The sequence below is a fragment of the Sciurus carolinensis genome, chromosome 2 (assembly GCF_902686445.1).
Source record: "Sciurus carolinensis chromosome 2, mSciCar1.2, whole genome shotgun sequence".
Lineage (NCBI taxonomy): Eukaryota > Metazoa > Chordata > Mammalia > Rodentia > Sciuridae > Sciurus > Sciurus carolinensis.
The window spans coordinates 75525392-75549428 of record NC_062214.1 but is presented as its reverse complement, the minus strand read 5'-3'; the positions used below and the strand labels follow the sequence as shown (position 1 = coordinate 75549428).

General features: G+C 37.1%; 1 protein-coding gene and 1 non-coding gene across 2 annotated transcripts in view; one reads left to right on the top strand and one right to left on the bottom strand.

Annotated features, from left to right (window-relative positions):
• The window catches only part of Gabrg3 (gamma-aminobutyric acid type A receptor subunit gamma3), a 640380-nt gene that overhangs the window by 397998 nt on the left and 218345 nt on the right, over window positions 1–24037 (bottom strand). The gene's annotated exons all lie outside the window — the stretch shown is intronic.
• On the top strand, window positions 20291–20398 carry LOC124978327 (U6 spliceosomal RNA). Its single transcript, XR_007107364.1, has one exon. It is a non-coding gene; the product is annotated as a U6 spliceosomal RNA (small nuclear RNA).

Sequence of the window (24037 nt, the reverse complement as noted above, 5' to 3'; positions counted from 1 at the left end):
CAAGAAACTTGGAAAAGGAGAGCAACATACACTCAAAGCAAGCAAAAAGAGAAAATAATAACTATAAATCAAAATTTGATAATATATAAAAACAATAGAGAAAAAATTTTAATCCTCCAAAACAAGTTCTTCACATCAGTACAAATACAAGTCGCAATTCTCTAACCAGACTGACAAAGAAAAAAAGAAGGTCTAAATCACATAAAGAGTAAACAGATATCCCTACAATTTTGCAGCCATTAAGAGAAATCTTGTGAAGACTGTGAAATATACTGGACTCAAAGATTTACCAACTAAAAAGAAATGGACAAATACCTCAAAATTTGCAAACTACTAAAATTCAACCTCCTATTAAAAAAAACCTGAATAGTCTTATATTCATTAAATAAATAGAACCTATAAATTAAAAGCTCTCCCAAAATAAGTATTTGGACATCACATGATTCTATCAGAGCATTTTACCAAACATCTCAAGATTAAGATTAACTTTGTATAATTTCTTACACTATTTATACTTGATGCATCCTTTAAAATAAAAATTTTTTAAAAATTATTTTTCCATCACTAGAATTTAAGCTCCATGACAGCAACAGTTACATCTACATTTTTGGTAAAACCAGGGTTGCAGATGAGAATATGCTCCCCCAACAGCCCTTTGACAGAAGTATTACTTTGATCTGAAAGTAACTGAGAAGAATTAGACACAAGAAAAGCTCTCTGCCCTCCTCCTATTTGCCTAAGAACAGAATATAAATTTACAAAGGTGTCTTCCTCCCTTCTCTACTAGACAGAACTTAGGTTAGCCATTAAGAAGACTTAAGAGACTCATCTACCTGGAGATATTACTGGAGGAAACTGTACAATCAACTACACTAACCAGAGGTAATCCACTATGGGGAACATTTGCTTTCCCTAGAGAAGCAAGTCACTGTTTGCTTATCTTGTCCAAATATTTATTGTTCTTTGTGAATATTGATATAAGCTGGAGTGGTAGGACACTTGTTTGAGAATTATTTACTCCTTGGGTATGTCCCATGTATATATGAAATATGCATGTACATAAGCTTTTGTTTTTCTCTTCCTAATCTGTATTTTTAGCCCCCAGCTAAGAATTGAGAGCTCAGAGATAGAGGGAAAAATTATTTTCCCTCTCTTATACCAGCAAAGTGCCTGGATTGGAGTAAGTGATCTATAAATATGAGGTCAATGAATAAGCATGCACAGGAAATTCTCAGAGCGCATGGTATAGTACCATGTATGTACGATACATACAAAATACATATAGTATACAAAGCTTACAATAATGTGGTTGATAAATAGAAATTGAGTTTGTCCTTGGGATGGAAACAGGATGATGTGGGTGAGTGACAGGGGCAAAAGTTCTCTTTTCTGTCTAATATATTTCTCTCTTCTGTATACTTATTTTTCATTTGAAAGCACATGACCGTGTTTTTTAAATTTTTTTGAAATTTAAAATGTTTGTCTTTTAAATAATCCAAAGATGCTTCATAGTCAAATAAAACACACTTCAACAGTTTTTTAAGGTCCAGAGCCATTTCTAATCACCTCTTCACCTCCTTCAAAATAATACTTTTGTTAATTAAATGTGCAGTGTAGTGAATAAAATTACACAGTCTGTCTCCAAACTGCCTGACTTTCAATCAGCTCCCCCCTTCTTAGCTGTGCAGCCTCAGGCATGCAACTCCATCACTGGGTTCCCTCAGTTTCACTGTCATCATCTCCTGGCCAGGAGCTAAATGGGAGCTGTAAAGCAAAGCCTAATGTTTTGTTTTGTTTCATTTTCTGCTTTCCACTCTGTCTATGGCCCCAGGAGAATAAGCCAACTTTTTATTATTATTTCTTATCATTCAGAAATATAACAGCACATCCCAGATACATATTAAAAAGAAATGTTTCCTCTGATATGTGGATGCTAATTCACAAGTGGAGGGACACTAGGGAAGAATAGTTACTTTATATTAGGTAGAGGGTAGTGAAGGGAGGGGAAGGGGTATGGGGAAAGGAAGGATAGTAGAGTGACATTATTACCTCATGCACATATATGACTGCATGACAGTTGTGATCCTACAATATGTATAATCAGAAAATTCCATTTATGTATGATTTATCAAAATGCATTCTATTGTCATATGTTTAGAATAAATTTTTAAAATTAAATTAAAAAAGAAAACAAAGCATGGTTATCATTCATTCAATACTCAGGTTGGTCATTTCTGTCAGTAGAAAAAATAGAAAAAAAATCATCTATAAAATAAATTTTACAACATAAAAATCAAGAGTTTAAAGAAAACCACCACCGATGGCTTTTCTAAGATGAACTGGTCATTCTTCATTGAAAACTAAAAAATCATAAAAGCACAGTTTTATTTTCTTGTTGTTTTTTTCTGTGTAGCTTGACCTAAGATTACATCTGTAGCTATCAAAAGATAGTTTTGAAGGTTTTCAGTAACCATTAGTTGTCTGTCCATCAGGTGTTTGAGCTAGCTGCAGCTCCTTTAGGTCAAGTGGACATTCTGTTCATTAGGCTCTTGAGCCTCCATGCTGCCCAGCTCCCAGCAGGACCACTTTTGATTCCTGGCAGTTGCAAATTTAGCTATCAAACAGCATGTTCAGTGGGGCCACTTGACTTCAGCACAAAACTCTTGTTGGCAGCCATGTGGGGGATGCTTTTCTAAGCATCAGCCTCTCAGCTAAGTGCCCCCTTGTGTCACCTCATTCAACTCTTAGGACCACACTGGGAAGTGGGAATCCTTACCTTTACTCTACAGACCAGAAGCAGAAGCCCCGAGTCTCTAAGCCTAAGGTACCAGTTTTTCACATGGCAGATCCAGATTCAAAGCAGGATCTGTCTGATTCCTGTGTACACACCCTTGAACATCATTTACAAACAAAAAATTATGCATAATATATATATAAAATATATATATATATATATATATATATATATATATATATAGTGTGTGTGTGTGTGTGTGTGTGTGTTCCAGTCAAATTTGTACCATTCATTGATTTGATTGTCAAAACCATATTTGAAAATACCATCTCTGGATCATAGCATTTTATAATCTATAATTTTGAAAAAAACACACATTTGAATATCAATAACACTAGTGAGTAGGAGTAAACTACTTAGCTCCTATCTCCACCTACTTCCCAGTCACCAGCCTGCATTCAGCCTACAATGTGTGGCCTAAAATCCAGCTGAAGAAACTGCAGAAACTTGCATATGCCAGGAACCATCTCCAGAGCAAGTGTGAAACAGTGCCTCAGAATCTGCATTTTACTGGCTCTCGCTTATTACTCTAATATCCGTCTACATCAATTTTGTCACTTTCTCTTTACTATTGAGTTTCAATAGGAGTTACATTTTTTAAGTTCATTCAGTTGCATGTTATAGTGTAAAGGCTATTGTATAGTGGTGTTTGCTAGTTTGTAAAATTCACCATGGTTTCTTATGTGCAGAGCTGAATGGGAAACACTGCTAAATACCCAGTAAAGTTTGGTAGAAAAAAAATCCAGAAATATGTTAGTTATGACCTTGTGATCTGAAAATGACCAGAAGGCATCACTTTTGAGTATCAGGATCAGTGTTGGTTCATTGCTGTTTACTTAGTATTTGGAGCAATGCTCACACATTCACAAGTAGGTGTTATCTGTCTGAATGAATAATTATTTGCTACTGATATATTATATAACAGAAAAAAAGGAATAAATACCTCTAGAGAGATGTGGCTAGGATGCTCATGTACTATCAGGAGGCTCTAAGTACACATGATAGTGCATTAGAATAGTACCAATAGAATTAGAAATTCACTAAGACAGAAATCTTTGAATCCCTCTTCCAGGTCCTATCATCTGCCTGATCCCTTGAGCATGATGGCTTTGGGTGACCAAACCCAAACACAGGTTTTTTCATCTGGTGAGTCCTTTACCATTTGCATTAGGATACACCTGTTACATAGATCAACCTTCCAACCCCCTATCAGGAGTCTAGATAAAACCTCGGGGGAACAAGAGTATGATGGGTAAGAGGACTATCTCCTGGTTTTCTCTCCCCTGTGTATAAAGTCTAGAATAAAGAACTTTGGGAGTTTGATATTGAAGAACATGGAAGATTGATTGCCTTTACAAAGAGGGCAGCTCCCACTGGCTCTTTCCCCTCTGTACTCAACTGGGGCTCTCAACGAACGGCTCCTAACAGATGCCTGCTTGCAATGTCTCTACCTCTTAATGCATGGTGTTATGGTTTGAATGTGAGGTGTTCAAAAGCTCACATGTGAGAGAAAGCCAGGAGGTTCAGAGAAGACATGATTGGGTTGTAAGAGTCTTAACCCAATCAGTGAATTAATCCCCTAACAGGGATTAACACAGTGGTAACTGAAGTGGTAGGATGTGGCTGAAGGAGGTGGGAATTGGGGTGTGGCTTTGGGGTATATATTTGTACCTGTTGAGTGGATCCTCTCTCTCTCTCTTCTGATCACCATGTGAGCTGCTTCCCTCTGCCACACTCTTCCACCATGATGTTTAGCCTCACCTTGAGCCCGGAGGAATGGAGCCTATAAGCCTACTGTCTGTGGATTGAGATCTCTGAAACTGTAAGCCCTCAAAGAAACTTTTCCTCCTAAAATTATTCTGGTCAGATCTTTTAGTCACAGCAGAGGAAAAGCTAACTGAAACAATTGGGTACAAAGTACAGTCAAATAGAATAGGTAAAGTCTGGTGTTCTTTACATGGTAGAAAGATTAGAGTGAACAATAATGTGGTGTACAGATCAAAAGAGCTAGAACAGAAGTCTTTGAACATTCTCATCACAAAGAAATGATAAAGATTCGGGATGGGGGGTATGTTAATTATCCTAATTTGATCATTATACAATGCATACATATATCTAAATATCACATTATGCCCCAGTAATATGTACAATTACTGTGTCGGCCAAAAATAATTTTTTAAAATGTTGACATATATAGATCTGATGACAAACTCTCAACTAGTTAGTTAGTTGGCCCCATATCCCTTTAGGCCCTAACTGCCCTGTTCTACATCATAAAGTTGCAAACTAGGGCTTTCACAGTTCAAATCAGTACAACCCAACAACTGAAAGTAACCCTCGGAGTGAGAGAGGACTTTTCAACCTCAAAATACTAAATCAAAAGAATCTGTGTGTATGTTAATTAGGGCAGCCTTAAGCCCTAACTAGACAGGAGATAGACAATTTACAGTGGCCATAGAGGGTGAACACATAATGGCAGTGATGAAACATGAACAGCAAACAGGTCAACCAGTGGGCTTAGGACCAGGGAGGACTAAGTAGAAAACAAAAGAATAAGGAGGGAAAACAGTGTTTTGTTTTGTTAAATTATTGCTAGAACAGATCTGGTTTAAAGCATAATCCCCACTAACTACATAGGCTCGCCTTGGTGACAGAATACAATTTAGAGTAAAGCTAAAGGGGTCAGAGATGAGATAAATGGAGTGATGAGTTGAACTTGATGGGGTGAAAGGAGAAGGGTTGGCTCAGGGAAGTGGAGCACTTGGTGAGTAGTGTAAGCTGAAGGCAAGGTGTAGATACAGAAGAGTGTAGACATTACTGTGGGTGCTTCAGGGTGGATACCTATCACAAGCGACTGACAGTAATGATCTGGAAGAACCTCATGGATGCTCTTCTTTCATTGTCATTTTATTTTCTTTCATTCAGGCCATTTACATGTTTATTCTCAGTTGCTGTGGAAGTGGTCCATCTACTCACTCATCTACATCAGTGGTTTACAAATCTTTACTTAGAGAGAGCTAAGGTCTTCCATGTGTTCGTGGTGAACAGGCTCAATTCATCTATATCACCCCCAGGGCCCAACTTCTTAGTGACATCCATGATAGGAAAAATAAATGCTACAGGCTCCATCATCTCCTGGGGAAAGCTGAGGACCCCAGGAGGTGTTCAATCAGGCAGCTTCTCCTTGCAAAGTAAGTTAGACATCTCCACACAACAATTTGCATACAGATGTACTGCATCAAGGGCACAGCTGGATAGAAGTACAACTTCCAGTGCCCTGTAGCACAGTAAGATAACTATGGTTGACAACGATATTTATGGGCTAATTTGAAAGAGCTGGCAGAGAGGATGCTGAATGTTCCCAACACAAAGAAATGATGTATGTCTGAGGTGATAGATATACCAGTTGCCCTGAGTTGATCATTAACACTGTAAACATAAATCGAAATGCCACACTATATCCCATAAATATTTACAATTATTATGTCAATTAAAAATAAAAAATATACTTTTAAAAAACATACTGCAAAATAGAACTGCTGTGACTTCAGAGCCACATCCAGCTAAATCTACAAGGTGATACACTCACTGCAAACCCAGCAAGCACTCTGGCAACGTGACAGAAATGTAGAGCTGATTTTATGCACATAAGACTAAGGGGGGATCTCCTCCCCTCCACAAACTTGGAGCCCTCTACCCCTTCAAACATTATAGTTTCTCTTTCCATAGACCCAGTGTTTCTTCTGGCCTCCACTTTTTACTGTAAGTATTTGAAATGCCGGCCATGAAAAAATATGGAACAGACAGTAACTAATGGGAACCAGACCCAACTTCCAAAGATAACAAGACAAATGGGCCCCTGGCAAGGCAGTAGAACCCTAGGGTGCTGTGTTTCTTTGTATTCTGGAAAAGGATGAATGCTGAACATTTTAAAACTGAGAAATACTCACTTGGGGAGTTCTTGCTTAAAATTTTCCTACTCTACCAGAGGGGAAAATGATAAATTTCTCAGAGTCAGAATAAACATCAAGCTAGGAGGAATTCATTATAAAAAATTAGTAGAAATTTTTAATGCAACAAGTTCACAGACTGAAAATAATAATTATGAACAGGAAAGCATTGTTACCACAAAAAATGGCAAAAGTACAATATAACATATTTTGAATATGGCTAATGTATTATTTTCTTGGACACATATAATGAATGCATAACAGTCACATGTGGGAAACTGTAACCTGATTTTGCAAGGAAGATGGACAGTTGTATCAGTAGACTGTTGAATTGGTCATGTTATTAAGTGATAAATTATGTCACTTCATTGATGATAATATTTTAACTTAAAAAATAAGTAATATTTCTGTTTCAGCATTGGCTTGAGTTTCTGAGGATGGTTTTTCAATATCCACGTTTTAAGTTTGCATATATTTCTTGTTGTTTTTACCGACAGCAAATATTATTTTTATTTATTTTTTGGTACTGGAATTGAACGAGAGGCACTTTACCACTGAGCTACCTCCTTAGTTATTTTTATTTCTTTTTCTTTTTTTTTTTATTAAAATTTTTTTTTTGTAAACAAATGGGATAGATACATATTGTTTCTCTGTTTGTACATGGCGTAAAGGCATACCATTTGTGTAATCATAAATTTACATAGGGTAATGTTGTTTGATTCATTCTGTTATTTTTCCCCCTTACCCCCCAACCCCTCCCACCCCTCTTTTCCCTCTATACAGTCCTTCCTTCCTCCATTCTTGCCCCCCTCCCTAACCCTTAGTTATTTTTATTTCTTTTTCTTACAATGTTTTTTAAAAAAAAATTTATAATTTGTTCAATATTTAAACAATAATTCACAAACATGTCTAATTGGATCTAAATACTGTACATATTCTAGTAGTAACTCTCAAAAATTATGGAGATTTATCTCAGCTAGATGTAACTCAGAGAAATTGTCATGGCCCCACTCAAGTAATTTCTTTTCCTTCTAAAAAGAATCCTGATTCACAGAAATAAACTCTTGATTGTCTGGTTTGACCATTTAATTTTTTTTATCATTCTTTTTAAAAATTTTTATTTGTTCTAATTAGTTATGCATGACAGTTGAATGTATTTTTGTACTTTGATGTATCATACATAAGTGGAGTATAATTTCTCATTTTTCTGACTGCACATGTTGTAGAATCACATTGATCATGCAGTCTTATACGTACACAAAGTAATAATGTCTGTTTCATTCTACTATCCATCCTATCCGCATATCTCCTCTTTCATTCCCCTCTACTCTATCTAAAGTAACTCTATTCTTCCCTAGCAACACTCTCTCTTGTGAATAAGCATCTGCATATCAGAGAAAACATTCAGCCTTAGGTTTTCTGGGATTGGCTTATTTCACTTAGCATAATATTCTCCAATTCCACCCATTTACCATCAAATTTCATCATTTCATTCTTCTCTAAAACTAAGTAATATTCCATTGTGTGCGTGTGTGTGTGTGTGTGTGTGTGTGTGTGTATCATATTTTCTTTATCCATTCATCTGTTGAAGGGCACCTAGGTTGGTTCCATAGTTTAGCTATTGTGAGTTGAGCTGCTATAAATATTGATATGGCTGCATCACTGTAATATGCTGATTTTAAATCCTTTGGGTATAGCTGGGTTAAATGGTAGTTCCATTCCAAGTTTTCTGAGAAGTCTCTCTACCACGTTCCATAATGGTTGTACCAATTTGCATTCCCACCAGCAATGTATGAGTGTACCTTTCTCCCCACAACCTTGCCAACATTTATTGTTGCTTGTATTCTTGACAATTACCATTCTTATTGGAGTGAGATGAAATCTTAGAGTAGTTCTTATTTGCATTTCTCTAATTGCTAGAGATGTTGAACATTTTTTCCTATATTTGTTGATTGATTGAGTTTCTTGTTCTATGAAGTGTCTGTTCAGTTCCTTAGCCCATTCGTTGATTGGGTTATTTGTTTTTATAGTGTTAAGTTTTTATATATCCTGAAGATTAGTGCTTTATCTGATGTGCAAGTGGTAAAGATTTTCTCCCACTCTGTAGACTTTCTATTCGTGTTACTGATTGTTTCCTTTGCTGAGAAGAAGCTTTTTAGTTTGAGTCCATCCCATTTATTGATTCTTGATTTAACTTCTTGTACTTTAGGGGTATTGTTAAGGAAGTCAGGTCCTAGGCTGACACGGTAAAAGTTTGGGCCTGCTTTTTCTTCTATTAGCCTATGTCTTTGATACACTTTGAGTTGAATTTCAAGCAGGGTGAGAGATAAAGTTTTTATTTCATTTTGTTACATGTGGCTTTCCAATTTTCCCAACACCATTTGTTGAATAGGCTATCTTTTCTCCAGTGAATGTTTCTGGCACCTCTGTCTAGTATGAGATAACTATATTAATGTGGATTTGTCTCTTTATTTTCTGTTCTGTATCATTGGTCCACATGTCTGTTTTGGTGCCAATGCCATGCTGTTTTTGTTACTATATCTCTGTAGTATAGTTTAAGGTCTGGTATTGTGATACCTCCTGCCTCACTTTTCTTGCTAAGGATTATTTTGACTATTCTGGGTCTCTTGTATTTCCAAATGAATTTCATGATTGTTTTTTCTAGTTCTATGAAAAATGTCATTGGGATTTTAATAGGAATTGCATTAAATCTGTATAATACTTTTGGTAGGATGATCATTTTGACAATATTAATTCTGTCTGTCCAGGAGCATGGGAATCTTTCCATCTTCTAAGGTCTTCAATTTCTTTCTTTAGTGTTTTGTAGTTTTCATTGTAGAGGTCTTTCACCTCTTTTGTTAGACCGATTCCCAAGTATTTTATTTTTTTAAGGCTATTGTGAACAGGGTAGTTTTCCTAATTTCTCTTCTAGTCAATTCATCACTGATGTATAGGAACATATTTGATATTTGGGTGTTGATTTATAGCCTGCTACTTTGCTGAATTCATTTATTAGTTCCAAAAGTTTTCTCATGGATGTTTTGGGATCTTCTAAATATAGAATCATGTAATCAGCATATAGTGATAGTTTGAGTTCTTCTTTACCTATTTATATCATTTTAATTTCTTTCTTCTGTCTAATTGCCCTGGCTACAGTTTCAAGATTGATGTTGAATAAATGTGGTGAAAGAGGACATCCTTGTCTTGTTCCAGTTCTTAGAGGAAATGCTTTCAGTTTTTTTCTGTTTAGAATTATGTTGGCCTTGGCTTTGGCATATATGGCTTTTATGTTGTTGGGATATGTTCCTACTGTCCATAGTTTTTCTAGTGTTTTGGACAGGAAAGGGTGCTGTACTTTGTCAAATGCTTTTTCTGCATCTGTTGAGATGATCATATGATTCTTATTTTTAAGTCTATTGATATGAATTATGTTTATTGATTTCCATATGTTGAACCAACCCTGCATCCCTGGGATGAACCCAGGTTGATCATGGTGCACTATCTTTTTAATTCGCTTTTGTATGCAATTTGCCAGAAGTTTATTGAGAAATTTTGCAGTTATGTTCATTACAGATATTGGTCTTAAGTTTTCTTTCCTTAATCTGCCATTGTCTGGTGTTGGTATCAGGGTGATATTAGCCTCATAGAATGAGTTTGGAAGGGTTCCCTCCTTTTCTTTTCTTTTTTTTTTTTTTAATATGTTTTAGTTGTTAGTGGACCTTTATTTCATTTATATGTGTTGCTGAGAATCAAAACTAGGTAATCACTCTACCACTGAGCTACTACAACCCCAGCCCTCCCCACTCCTTTTCTATTTCATGGGATATTTTGAGGAGTATTAATGTTAATTCTTCTTTGAGGGTCTTGTAGAACTGAGTTGAGAATCCGTCATCTTGTCTTGGGCTTTTCTTGATTGGTAGGCATTTGATGGTGTTTTCTATTTCATTATTTGCAATTGATCTGTTTAAATAGTGTATGTCTTCCTGATTAAGTGTGGGTAGGTCATACGTCTCTAGAAATTTGTCCATGTCATTGATATTTTCTATTTTATTGGAGTATACATTTTCAAAATAGTTTCTAATTATCATCTGTATTTCAGTCCTGTCTGTTGTGATATTTCCTTTTTCATCAAGTAGTTTAGTAATTTGGGTTTTCTCTCTTTTTCTCTTCATTAGTGTGGCTAAGGGTTTATTAATTTTATTGATATTTTTCAAAACAACTTTTTGTTTTGTCAATTTTTCAATTGTTTATTTTGTTTCAATTTCATTGATTTCAGCTCTAATTTTAGTTATTTCCTGTCTTCTGTTTTGACTGATGTTCTGTTCTTTTTATAGGGCTTTGGGATGTAATGTTAGGTCATTTGTTGACTTTTTATTCTTTAAATAAATGAGCTCAATGCAATAAACTTTCCTCTTAGTACTGCCTTCATATTGTCCCAGCGATTTTGATATGTTGTATTGTTATTCTCATTTACCTCTAAGTATTTTTTTTATTTCATCCTTGATTTCTTCTACTATCCATTTGTTATCCAATAGTGTATTATTTAGTCTCCATGTGTTAGAGTAGCTTCCATTTTTTTTAATTTTATCATTGATGTGTAATTTCAATCCATTACAATCTAATAGAATGCAGGGTGTTATCTCCATTTTTTTTATTTACTAAGAGTTGCTTTGTGGCACAAGATATAGTGTATTTCAGAGAAGGATTTGTGTGCTGCCAAGAAGAAATTGTATTCACTTGTTGATGGATGAAATATTCTATATATGACTGTTAAATCTAAATTGTTGATTGTATTATTTAGTTTCTTTGTTTAGTTTTTGTTTGGAAGATCTATTCAGTGGTGAGTGAGGTGTGTTAAAGTCACCTAGTATTATTGGTGTTGTGGTCTATTTGACTCTTGAAAATGAGAAGGATTTGTTTGATGTATATTGATGTTCCATTTTGGGGGGCATAAATATTTACAATTGTTATGTCTTGTTGATGTATAAGTTCTTTAAGTTTTATGAAATGTCCTCTTTTTCCCTTCTAATTAATTTTGGCTTACAGTCCACTCTATCTGAAATGAGGATGGGAACCTCTGCTTATGTACATGATCCATATGAATGATATATTTTCCCATCCTTTCACCTTCAGTTTGTGGATGTCTTTGGGTATGAGGTGAGTCTCCTGGAGACAGTATATTGTTGAGTCTTGTTTTATAATTCAATCTTCCAGTCTATGTCTTTTGATTGATTAGTTTAAGCAATTAACATTCAAAGTTATTATTGAGATATGATTTGTATTCCTGGTCATTTTGGTTTATTTCTGGTTCTTAATGTGACTGAGTTTCTTCTTTTATTGACTATTCCTTTAGTGTAGTTCCTCCCTTTGCTGGTTTTCACATTTTTTTTTCACTTCATCCTCATGAATACTTTGTTCAGAATGTTCTGTGGTACAGACTTTCTAATTGTGAATTCTTTTAACTTTTATTTATCATGGAAGGTTTTTATTTCATCTTCAAATCTTAAGCTTAATTTTCCTGGATGTGAAATTGTTGATTGGCATCCATTTTATTTTAGAGCTTGAAATGTATTATTCCAGGACCTCTTAGCTTGGAGGGTCTAGACTGAGAAATCAATTGAGGTCTGAACTGGTTTTTTGATCTTTAATATTTTATTCTTATTCTTTATTTTAGTGATTCTCATTGTAATGTGTCTTGGTGTGGTCTGCTGTAATTTTGTACATTTGGAATCCTATAAGCTTCTTGTAGTTGATTTTCCATTTCATTCTTTAAGTTTGGGAAATTTTCTGATATTATATCATTGAAAAGATTGTGCATTCCTTTGGTTTGTATTTCTGCTCCTTCATATATCCTGATAACTCTTAAATTTGGTCTTTTAATGTTATCCCATAATTCTTGGAAATTCTGTTCATGAATTCTTACTATTTTCTCTGCATGATCAACTTTATTTTCAAGATTATTTATTTTGTCTTCATTGTCTAAGGTTCTGTCTTCCAAGTGGTCTAGTCTACTGGTGATGTATAATTCCCTTAAGTAGTATGAAATATCCTTCTTTGTCCCTTCTAATTAACTTTGATTTTAAATTTATAATTTGGTTTACTGATGCCGTCATTTTAAAGATTTCTGCTTTTTTTTTTCAGAGCCTCTAATATTGAAGTGATCTTTCACTTCCCATATTCTCCTCTTTAATTTCACTCTTTATACCATCCTTCACTTTGCAGATCAGAAGATCAGTTTAATTACAGTTTAGCTATGTACATTCTAAACTATTTCTCAGATATTTCTTCTACTGTGTTTTAGTGGATTCTGTTATTGGAGCATCTTGGATGATTTGAGGAATTATGTTCCCTTGTTTTTTCATGAAGTTTGTGTGTTTTCCCATCTATCAGTATGGAAATGAGGCAGTACATATTCTACCCTATAGACTTTTATTGTTCCTGAAGGTTTCCAGTACCTCACCTTTAAGGGGGAGACCAATGTCAGCAGCACCCAGTGTAAACAATATATAGCCTTAAACCTAATAGCTCCCACTATGGTTTTCTCACAATAAATAGAAATGATGAGTTCAATCACTGTCTGAAATATAAACAGAAAATTTGCTAAAAAGGTTTACAATTTCAAATGTGAACAATAGAGAATGGAAATGATAAAGGACATGCGGTTCATGAGGAAGAGAGAAGCTAGAAGTAAAAATCTACAAGATGATTGAAAAAGAAATCACCAGAGATTGGTTGTTGGCTGGAGAAAAGGTAGAAAGAGAATCCAGGAAAACAGACAAGTGAGAAGAAGAATATATACAAAGAAAAAAAAATAAAAATATAAGAATACACAACAAAACCACAAAACAACATTCATATATCACCATCTTCAACAAACGGATGCATGAAAAATACCTTGCTCCAAATATGGTAGAAATATTAGAGAAGGAAAAAATAAAATAGAATAATAAAATAAGATATAATAAATCTCAATGGAAAATTGAACAACTGTTTCTGTCAGCATTCCAAAGTTTCTCTGACTTCTTATAAGTTTGGTAGGCCCAGACCAGCCCTCATAGACCCAGTCACTATCCCACAGATCTGGGATAGTCTGGGCTTCAGACACCCCAGACTTAGCCACATTGCAGCCCCAAAATCTCGATGTCACTCCAATTTGCAGGGATACCACCAGGGATGTGCTCACACAAAGGAGTGATGCTGAAAAGCAGCAGAAAGATGGTGACCACCAGCACTCCCAGCAGGAAGACCCCAGGTGCAGCCAAACCCCCAAGCACCCAACACTGGACTTCCAGGTCCTAGCTGGTGTCACCAAACAGAGGCAGCTGTGCCCCAAGATGGTGGTGGCAGCAAACCTGCTGGCATCCCAACCCCCCAGGCCCTGGTTGGCATCCCAAGATGGATGTGGCTGTATGGAATCAAACCAGTAGTGTCCCTGGCAGCAGACCTCTAAGCAGTGGTGGCAGCAGTCATGGCGGAGGCCAGGGACAGTGGGAGGTGGGTCAGCAGCAGCTGCAGTTGGTTGGTGGTGTTGGCAGCGGGTGGTGGGTCAGTGGCATTGGCAGCCGCAGCAGTGGTGGTGGTGGCGGCAGGGGCAGTCACACCCATAGAAAAGACCTCCAGGCAGCTTTTTCACTCTTTTTTTGAATCAGGGTCTCTGTTCTGACTTAGATAATAGATGTTCCCTAAAAGCCCATGTGTGAGACAATGCCCAAACATTCAGAGGAGAAATGATTGAGTTATGAGAGCCTTAACCAAGACAATAAATTAATCCACTGATAGGGATGAACCAAGTGGTAACTGAAGGCAGATAGGATGTGGCTGGAGGAGGTGGGTCATTAGGGATGTGACTTTGGGGTATACATTTTGTATCTGGCAAGTGGAATTTCTCTCTGCTTCCTGGTAATGTCTTGAGCTGCTTTCCTCTACTGCACTCTTCTGCCATGATGTTCTGCCTCACCTCTAGCCTAAAGGAATGGATCCAGCCTTCCATGGACTGAAACATCTGAAACTTTGAGCCTCAAAATAAATTTTTCCTCCTCTAATTGCTCTTGTCAGGTCTTTTGGTCTCAGCAATAAAAACTCTGACTAAAACAGTCTAAGTTGTTGAGTGTTTGTATTGCTAAGACTGGCCTCTAACTAGCTATCCTGCTGCTTCAACCTCTCAAGTTCTGAGATGACAGAAGTGTTCCACCACACCTAGGTCAACAGACCATACTACACAAGTCAATAATAACTATTTTTTGGAGCATCTATGATTATGACAAGAATGATTTTCCATGATTTGATTAAGCTAGTCCTCTTGGCAGCCCTGCAAAGTTTAAAAAAAAAAAAAGATTAAAATGCCTGTCTGCGTGGTTATGGAACATCCCATGGGTAGTGAACCACAGAAACCATTCATATAGAAAGGTAGGTGTGATTGCCACCAATTCCTTCCATACAATATACCACTAATCCAAGAATTAACCTCGGCACTATTGACAAAAGTTCTCTGATTGACCAAACGTTAGTCAGGTTCCTGAACTTTCTCTTGGGCCTCCTCATAACACCCAGTTTTACAAGGCGACTGAGTTGCGAGGGCTCCCCCCATGAATGGGATTAGGTAACCTTATGGAAGGGTTTGACGAAGGGCGTTTGTCCCCTTTGCCCTTCTGCTTTCTGTCATATGAAGACACAGCATTCAAGCATCATCTTGAAGATAGAGACCAGCCCCTTATCAGATACCATATCTGCTGGCAACTTGATCTTGCACTTTTCAGCCTCCAGAATGAGAAATAAATTTCTATTCTTTTTAAATTACCCAGCTTCAGGCATTTATCTTAGCAGTGCAAACAGACTAAGACACGTATGCTATTTTTGAAGTTGAGCCCAGTTTTAATTTGAGGTCTTTTCCCCAATTGCTATAGTCACAAATAAAATGCATTTTTACTACTTTCACTACTGCCCATGTCTAGTTGTCTTTGACACTCTCACTGATGCTATTTGCTACCTTATTTAAAATCAGGCAGTGAGTTCATTCTTTCTAAGCTCCCTTTCCTATGCAAAAACACATGTTAGTAAATGTACATAACCAAGCTTCACATTCCTAGCCCTTTCAGCTGCCCACCATATGACCAGGCTTTATGTCTTCCTTGTCCCTCTTTCCTCCCTTCCTCCACCCCTCTCTTTCTCTCTCCCTTACTTTCATTGTTATTTCTTTATTTTTTTTCTTTCAAGTTAATACACAGCTTTAGGCACATGCCTTCAAAACTATGAACAATTAGTTTTTAAAATAATGACATGTTTAGGGACTTGGGGTGTAGCTCAGTGGTAGAGTGCAGGCTAAGCATGTGTGAGGCTCTGGAATCAATTCCCAGGACCAAAACAAAACACTATAGTGGCATGTCCATAAGATTTTACTAGTGTAGGTAGCTAGAGATGAGCAGGAATGGAAAAAGGGGGACACAAGCAGGAGCAACGATAAGGGGCTCCTGACTAGCAGCTAATGGACCCAGAAGACTCAATACCTGTAATGTAATACCACGAAGTCATAAATTTCTCCCTCTCTTGTGTGGGTGGGGCTGTAAAAGAAATCTATCTTGGATAGGTGGGTAGACTACATGGAGCCATCAAATGGCACTGCTGATCACGCCCAATTCCATCAAAAAAGGGCCATCACATTCCTCCATAGATTTGTGGGTACACATCATGGTACCAAGGTAATGCGTGCTCCCACAAGCTGACCCAAGGTCATCATATGATCTTCCACTGGTGGCACACTGGACCAAAAATGTCAAAATGACCCCAGTATAAAGATCCATGTCCTCAGTTTTCACATTGGGGCATGTGAGTTCCACTGGCCCAAAGAGGATTAGCTATCTGCTATTCCAAGGCTTCTGGCACTGCAAATCTCCACCCACTATTCTAACAAAAGTCCAAAGCCTCATCAAAGCCCTAGCTCATTTTCCTAACCCTCTCTAGGGTGTATCACTTTCTCTTACCTTTACCTCACCTTGCAGTAAACCTGCTCTAATTACCACCCCTGCCTTGCTTACTTCTCTTTCTGGGTTGGGTAGTGGCCCTAACCTTGAGCATTACCTCCAAGGATGGAGGATCATTCCAGAGTTGACTCTCAACCTCTGGCAACAATTCATGTACCACAAAATAATGTGCCTGAGTCTTATCTGCTTAAGGTAAGACACAAAACCCCCAAATCTTATTGGTTTGGTCAATGGAAGGAAGGTTTTTATTGTGACTGGCAAGTTAATATATAAAAAAGGCAGTCAAATGGAATTGAAAGAAATGTCAAGAAAACTAAGTATCTCCATTAATAGAACCTGTCCCCATACTGAACTTCTAGACTTTACAATAACTGCATTTATAGAATGTTTTTTATGTCAGCCATGGTTTTAAATTCTTAATTATTATCTTTTTCTTTTTCACTGACACATAATAATTGTACATATTTATGGGGAACACTGTGATTATACAACAGGAACTTAAAGATGTTTTCTGCTAAAAGCAGTGACTCTTCAGCCTGCAGAATGCCATGCATAACTAAAAGCAGGATAGAGCTTGGCATCTCTGACTTCATCTTGTATCTGTCTCCTTTATTACCTTGAACTTCAGATCAAGTTCCTGCTCTGCTCTGCATATAGGCATGTTAATCATTTAAGAAATGATTTTTTTTAAACTAGTAATACAGAGTTTATTAGCCCTAAATTTATCTAACCTATGGTGCTCCTGTTGAGGACTGAGGCAAAACTTGCAGCCTCCTGCTTCAGACCTTTGGAGTGGGGCCTAGAAGCCTCCAGCCATCTCTTCCCTTTCAGGATCACAGGTCTGTTAGAGCAAGAAGTGGAAACTGCCCCCTCAAATGATAAGGACTTCTCTGGAGTCACCTGCTTGCAGAACCAGAACTGAGATCAATCAGACAAGGTTTGACCAAGACCACTTAATTATGCATACCTCCTACCCCTGCCCCAAATTCTTCCTCTATTTAAATCAAAAGCTCCTGTCAGCACCCAAGACAGGACTGAGACCCTAGTTCTCACTTTCCTTTCCCAATATAGCCATATTGATTAAAGTATCCTTTCCTGCTTTTCACCATTACCTTTTATGTTTGGTGATTGTGATAAGTGGTTGGACCTGGTTCATTAGAATCCCAGAAATCAGGTGTTAGACCTAAGACTCCCATAACAATAATTCAGTGCATTTTGTGCAACATGCAATGACCAAATCAGGATAAATCATGTTTCAATCTCCTTCTCTTTTTTTATGCTTAAGGTCCTCAAGTCCTTCTCCTCTAGTTCTTCATAAAATATACAATAGATTATTGTAAACTATTGTTAGCCCATTGTTCTGTGGAATGCTGGAGTGTATTCCTTTGATTTAAATGCATTTTGATACTCTTCAAAAGTTCCCACATCAGACTTCCATGATGATAGCCTTCAATAGAGTCTGGCCACAGTGAGGGCTATACAGCCTAGCACCTCCTTCATGTAAATTCTGGGACTTGGAGCCTCGCTCCAGTCATCTTCTTTTGGAAACTTTCTTGACTGTACATCACTGTCCATGTCTGAAGTAACAATTGAATTATCTTAGCACAATGGTCACTTGTTCCTTTAATTATGGTCCTTTATACTCCAAAACTACAAGTATTCATGACATTATAGCATAATGATTTATTAACACATTGTCTCCTTAAGAACAAGGACCTGAGATTAAGTTCTTTTGGCATAATTAGCATGATATAGAACAACACCAAGCTATTCAGGAAACACTGGTTCAAAAAATGAGCAGTTAAAGAATAAATGCTATTCCTTTCTTGGGTTCATATAGCTATTTGATGATAATAAGTATGACCCTTATAGCATTCATTTTGCATTAGTATTTCTTGGGGGCAGAATAGAGGTATAAAAAGGGCTGAGTGGTCAAGCTGGCTTGGGAAATGTTGGATGCTAGCTCACTCTTTAAGCAATTCATTATATACATTATCATAGTGAAAGTTCTGTGAAAGTTTCTCTTAAAAATTGTGAAATAAAAACCAAATAAATAAATAATTACAATTTACAGCCAAGTTTGTTTCAAACCTCATGTTTTGCTTGTTATTTTTTTCAGCATACCTATTTACATAGGCCAGAATAAATTCCCCTAACATCAGCTAAAGGCACCATGCCTTTTGGATACAAGATTGTTAACAGCAGCCTCTCCAAGTCTTTTTTTGGTGCATAATTTCCCCAGGAAGGCTTCTGTAGGACACACTGAGGAGGCTCTGCAGGCTGCTTAAAGGAAGGGACAATGGCTCTTTTCTTTCATTGTAACCAGCAGTTAGAGGTGAACTAGAAATGTTTAAAGCAACAACTGAATTATTCTTAGCACAAAGGTCAGAAAGCATTGTTAGGAGAGTGAATAAAAGCTTCCCTTCTTTGGGACAGTCCCCAGAGGGATGTCTGACCTAACACAGAGTTCATTTGCAGGAATTTATGCCATTTGCTTTCTTTTATTGTCTCTGTTGAGAACATGCCTGTAAATGTTTCCATGAGAGGTTTCTGTCTGTCTTGTGTCTAATCAAAGACTGTGTGTGTGTGTGTGTGTGTGTGTGTGTGTGTGTGTTGAACCCAGAGCCTTATGCATGCTAGGCAAATTCTCTAACACTGAGCTTAGCCCTCATACATTGATTTTTAAGTAGAGACATTATTGGGAAGTGAAATCAGGCAGCTACATCATTTCTGGGTTTTCCCAAATTCCTCCTATAAGTCAAATGAATGAAGATAATGAAAACATTCCTGGACAGTATATTTAAAAACAAACAAAGATCAGTCCCCAGTGCTGGCAGTGTGGCCCCAGCAGTTATATTAAGCCCTGGGAGGGGTTAGCATCAGGGCATTTGGGTGATGGATGATGCCAGGCAGTATCTAAGACCCCATAGGCCACCAACATACAGAAGCCACACAAACCAGTGCAATTGCCCAGCAAATGATGGCAAAACTGGGAGAAGTCCTTGCAGGCTCCACATTCCCAGTGGAAGAAGGACTTGCCTTCTAAAGTAAAGCAGGGACTCCAGGATAAATGAGATGGCAAGTTCCCTCAAGGTGGAAGAGGTATACAGGAAAAGTATCCCAGGGAGATGGAGAAACAACAAAATCTACCAACCTCAGTGGTTGGAACCATGGAAAGCAAGGGAACTCAAGACTAAAGACTGACCTGGATCCTGATGGCTTTCTTTAAACACTATGCATTTCCCAGCTCTGAATGGTAGAAGATTCTAGAAATAGTGACAGAATAATAGCAATGCCCACCGCTAGATGGTATTTTTACAATGCTGCTCCCATACAGGCAGCAGAGCTCTTTAGAGTACTGACCAGTCCAATGATTTGGAAAATAAGGAGCAGAGATCGTAGGATGAGGTGTGACAGCTAAGGACCAAGAGTGGCATGTCTAAGTCATGGAAGCCAACTTACCAAAGACAGGAAAGTCTGATTCTCAGAATCTTTAGAAAAGTAATTATTATAGTTGACTAAGGTACATTGAAAATATAAGGATGTTTGAGTTTATAATATTTAGTAGAGTGCTCGCTTCGGCAGCACATATACTAAAAATTGGAACGATACAGAGAAGATTAGCATGGCCCCTGCGCAAGGATGACACGCAAATTCGTGAAGCGTTCCATATTTTTAAGGAAATTAAAAAATTCTTAGAGGTAAACGAGAACAAAGAAACAACATATCAAAATCTCTGGGACACTATGAAAGCGGTACTTAGAGGAAGATTTATTTCATGGAGCGCATTTAATAAAAGAAGTAAAACTCAAAAAATAAATGACCTAACACTACAGCTCAAAGCCCTAGAAAAAGAAGAACAGACCAACACCAAAAGTAGTAGAAGACAGGAAATAGTTAAACTCAGAGCTGAAATCAATGAAATTGAAACGAAAGAAACAATACAAAAAATTGACAAAATAAATAGTTGGTTCTTCGAAAAAATAAACAAAATTGATAAACCTTTAGCCACACTAACAAAGAGAAGACGAGAGAAAACCCAAATCACTAAAATTCGGAATGAACAAGGAAATATCACAACAGACACGACCGAAATACAAAACATAATTAGAAGCTATTTTGAAAATCTATACTCCAACAAAATAGAAAATTTCGAAGACATCAACAGGTTTCTAGAGACATATGAATTGCCTAAACTGAATGAGGAGGACATACACAATTTAAATAGACCAATTTCAAGTAATGAAATAGAAGAAGTCATCAAAAGCCTTCCAACAAAGAAAAGTCCAGGACCAGATGGGTTCTCAGCCGAGTTCTACAAAACTTTTAAAGAAGAACTCATTCCAATACTTCTCAAAGTATTCCAGAAAATAGAAGAGAAGGGAACTCTCCCAAACTCATTCTATGAAGCCAATATTACCCTGATTCCTAAACCAGACAGAGACACATCGAGGAAAGAAAATTTCAGACCAATATCCTTAATGAACATCGACGCAAAAATTCTAAACAAAATTTTAGCAAATCGCATACAAAAACATATTAAAAAGATAGTGCACCATGATCAAGTGGGTTTCATCCCAGGGATGCAAGGTTGGTTCAACATCAGAAAATCAATAAATGTCATTCACCATATCAATAGACTTAAAGTCAAGAATCACATGATTATTTCGATAGATGCAGAAAAAGCATTTGATAAAATACAGCACCCCTTCATGCTCAAAACACTAGAAAAAATAGGGATAGTGGGAACATTCCTTAACATTGTAAAGGCCATCTACGCTAAACCCATTGCTAATATCATTCTAAATGGTGAAAAACTGAAAGCATTCCCTCTAAAAACTGGAACAAGGCAGGGATGCCCTCTTTCACCACTTCTATTCAATATCGTCCTTGAAACTCTAGCCAGAGCAATTAGACAGACCAAAGAAATTAAAGGGATACGAATAGGAAAAGAAGAACTCAAACTATCCCTATTTGCTGATGATATGATGGTATACTTAGAGGAACCAGAAAATTCCACCAGAAAACTTTTAGATCTCATAAGTGAATTCAGTAAATTAGCGGGATATAAGATCAATGCACATAAATCGAAGGCATTTTTATATATAAGCGATGAATCTTCAGAAAGAGAAATTAGGAAAACTACCCCATTCACAATAGCTTCGAAAAAAATAAAGTATTTGGGAATCAATCTCACAAAAGAGGTGAAAGACCTCTACAATGAGAACTACAGAACACTAAAGACAGAAATTAAAGAAAACCTTAGAAGATGGAAAGATCTCCCATGTTCTTGGATAGGCAGAATTAATATTGTCAAAATGGCCATACTACCTAAAGTGCTATACATATTCAATGCAATTCCAATTAAAATCCCAATGATGTACCTTACAGAAATAGAGCAAGAAATTATGAAATTCATCTGGAAGAATAAAAAACCCAGAATAGCTAAAGCAATCCTTGGCAGAAAGAGTGAAGCAGGGGGTATCGCAATACCAGATCTTCAACTCTACTACAAAGCAATAGTAACAAAAACGGAATGGTATTGGTACCAAAATAGAAAGGTGGATCAATGGTACAGAATAGAGGACACGGACACAAACCCAAATAAATACAATTTTCTCATACTAGACAAAGGGGCCAAAAATATGCAATGGAGAAAAGATAGCCTCTTCAACAAATGGTGCTGGGAGAATTGGAAATCCATATGCAACAGAATGAAACTAAACCCATATCTCTCACCATGCACGAAACTAAACTCAAAATGGATTAAGGATCTCGGAATCAGACCAGAGACTTTGCATCTTATAGAAGAAAAAGTAGGTCCAGAGCTTCAACATGTCGGCTTAGGACCAGACTTCCTCAACAGGACTCCCATAGCACAAGAAATAAAAGCAAGAATTAATAACTGGGATAGATTCAAACTAAAAAGCTTTCTCTCAGCAAAGGAAACTATCAGCAATGCAAAGAAAGAGCCTACAGAGTGGGAGAAAATCTTTGCCAATCATACTTCAGATAGAGCGCTAATCTCCAGAATCTATAAGGAACTCAAAAAACTCTACACCAAGAATGTAAATAATCCAATCGACAAATGGGCTAAGGAAATGAATAGACACTTCACAGAAGAAGATCTACAAGCAATCAACAAACATATGGAAAAATGTTCAACATCTCTAGTAATAAGAGAAATGCAAATCAAAACCACCCTAAGATTCCATCTCACCCCAATTAGAATGGCAATTATCAAGAATACAAGCAACAACAGGTGTTGGCGAGGATGTGGGGAGAAAGGTACACTCTTACATTGCTGGTGGGGCTGCAAATTAGTGCAGCCACTCTGGAAAGCAGTGTGGAGATTCCTTAGAAAACTTGGAATGGAAACACCATTTGACCCAGCTATCCCACTCCTTGGCCTATACCCAAAGGACTTAAAATCAGCATATTACAGAGATACAGCCACATCAATGTTCATAGCTGCTCAGTTCACAATAGCCAGATTGTGGAACCAACCTAGATGTCCTTCAATTGATGAATGGATAAAGAAAATGTGGTATATATATACAATGGAATATTACTCAGCCATAAAGAACGATAAAATTATGGCATTTGCAGGCAAATGGATGAAACTGGAGAATATCATGCTAAGTGAGATAAGCCAATCTCAAAAAACCAAAGGAAGAATGATATCGCTAATAAGTGGATGATGACACATAATGGGGGGTGGGAAGGGTTAGTGTTGGGGTTGCAGTTGGGTTTAGGGAGGGGGGCAGGAATGGAGGAAGAAAGGACTGTATAGATGGAGGGGAAGGGTGGGAGGGGAGGGGGGGAAGGGAAAAAATGGCAGAATGAATCAAACAACATTACCCTATGTAGATTTATGATTACACAAATGGTATGCCTTTACGCCATGTACAGACAGAGAAACAACATGTATCCCATTTGTTTACAATTTTATAATAAAAAAAAAATATTTAGTAGAGAGAGAGAGAACAAACCAGGGCACCATTCATTCTGCAAATTGTCAATTACAAGGAAAGATTTCAGCATTTTTCTTCCTTTTTATTGTGCACTTATCTCTCAGGGGAAACAAACACCTCTAATTGATGAGGAAAAGTCGCTTCGTATCAAAGAATTCCGACTATTAAAAGAGAAAGAAATGACCATGTGATAGAGTTCAAGGTGTGAAATGCAGACAACTTTTTCTGCATTGAACAGAATACGTTCAATGATACTAAAAGAAAGAAATCAAACAACTGACTTCCACAAACCAATGCTCAACAATCAAAGACACTCAAAAGACATGCAGGTAGTACCAAATG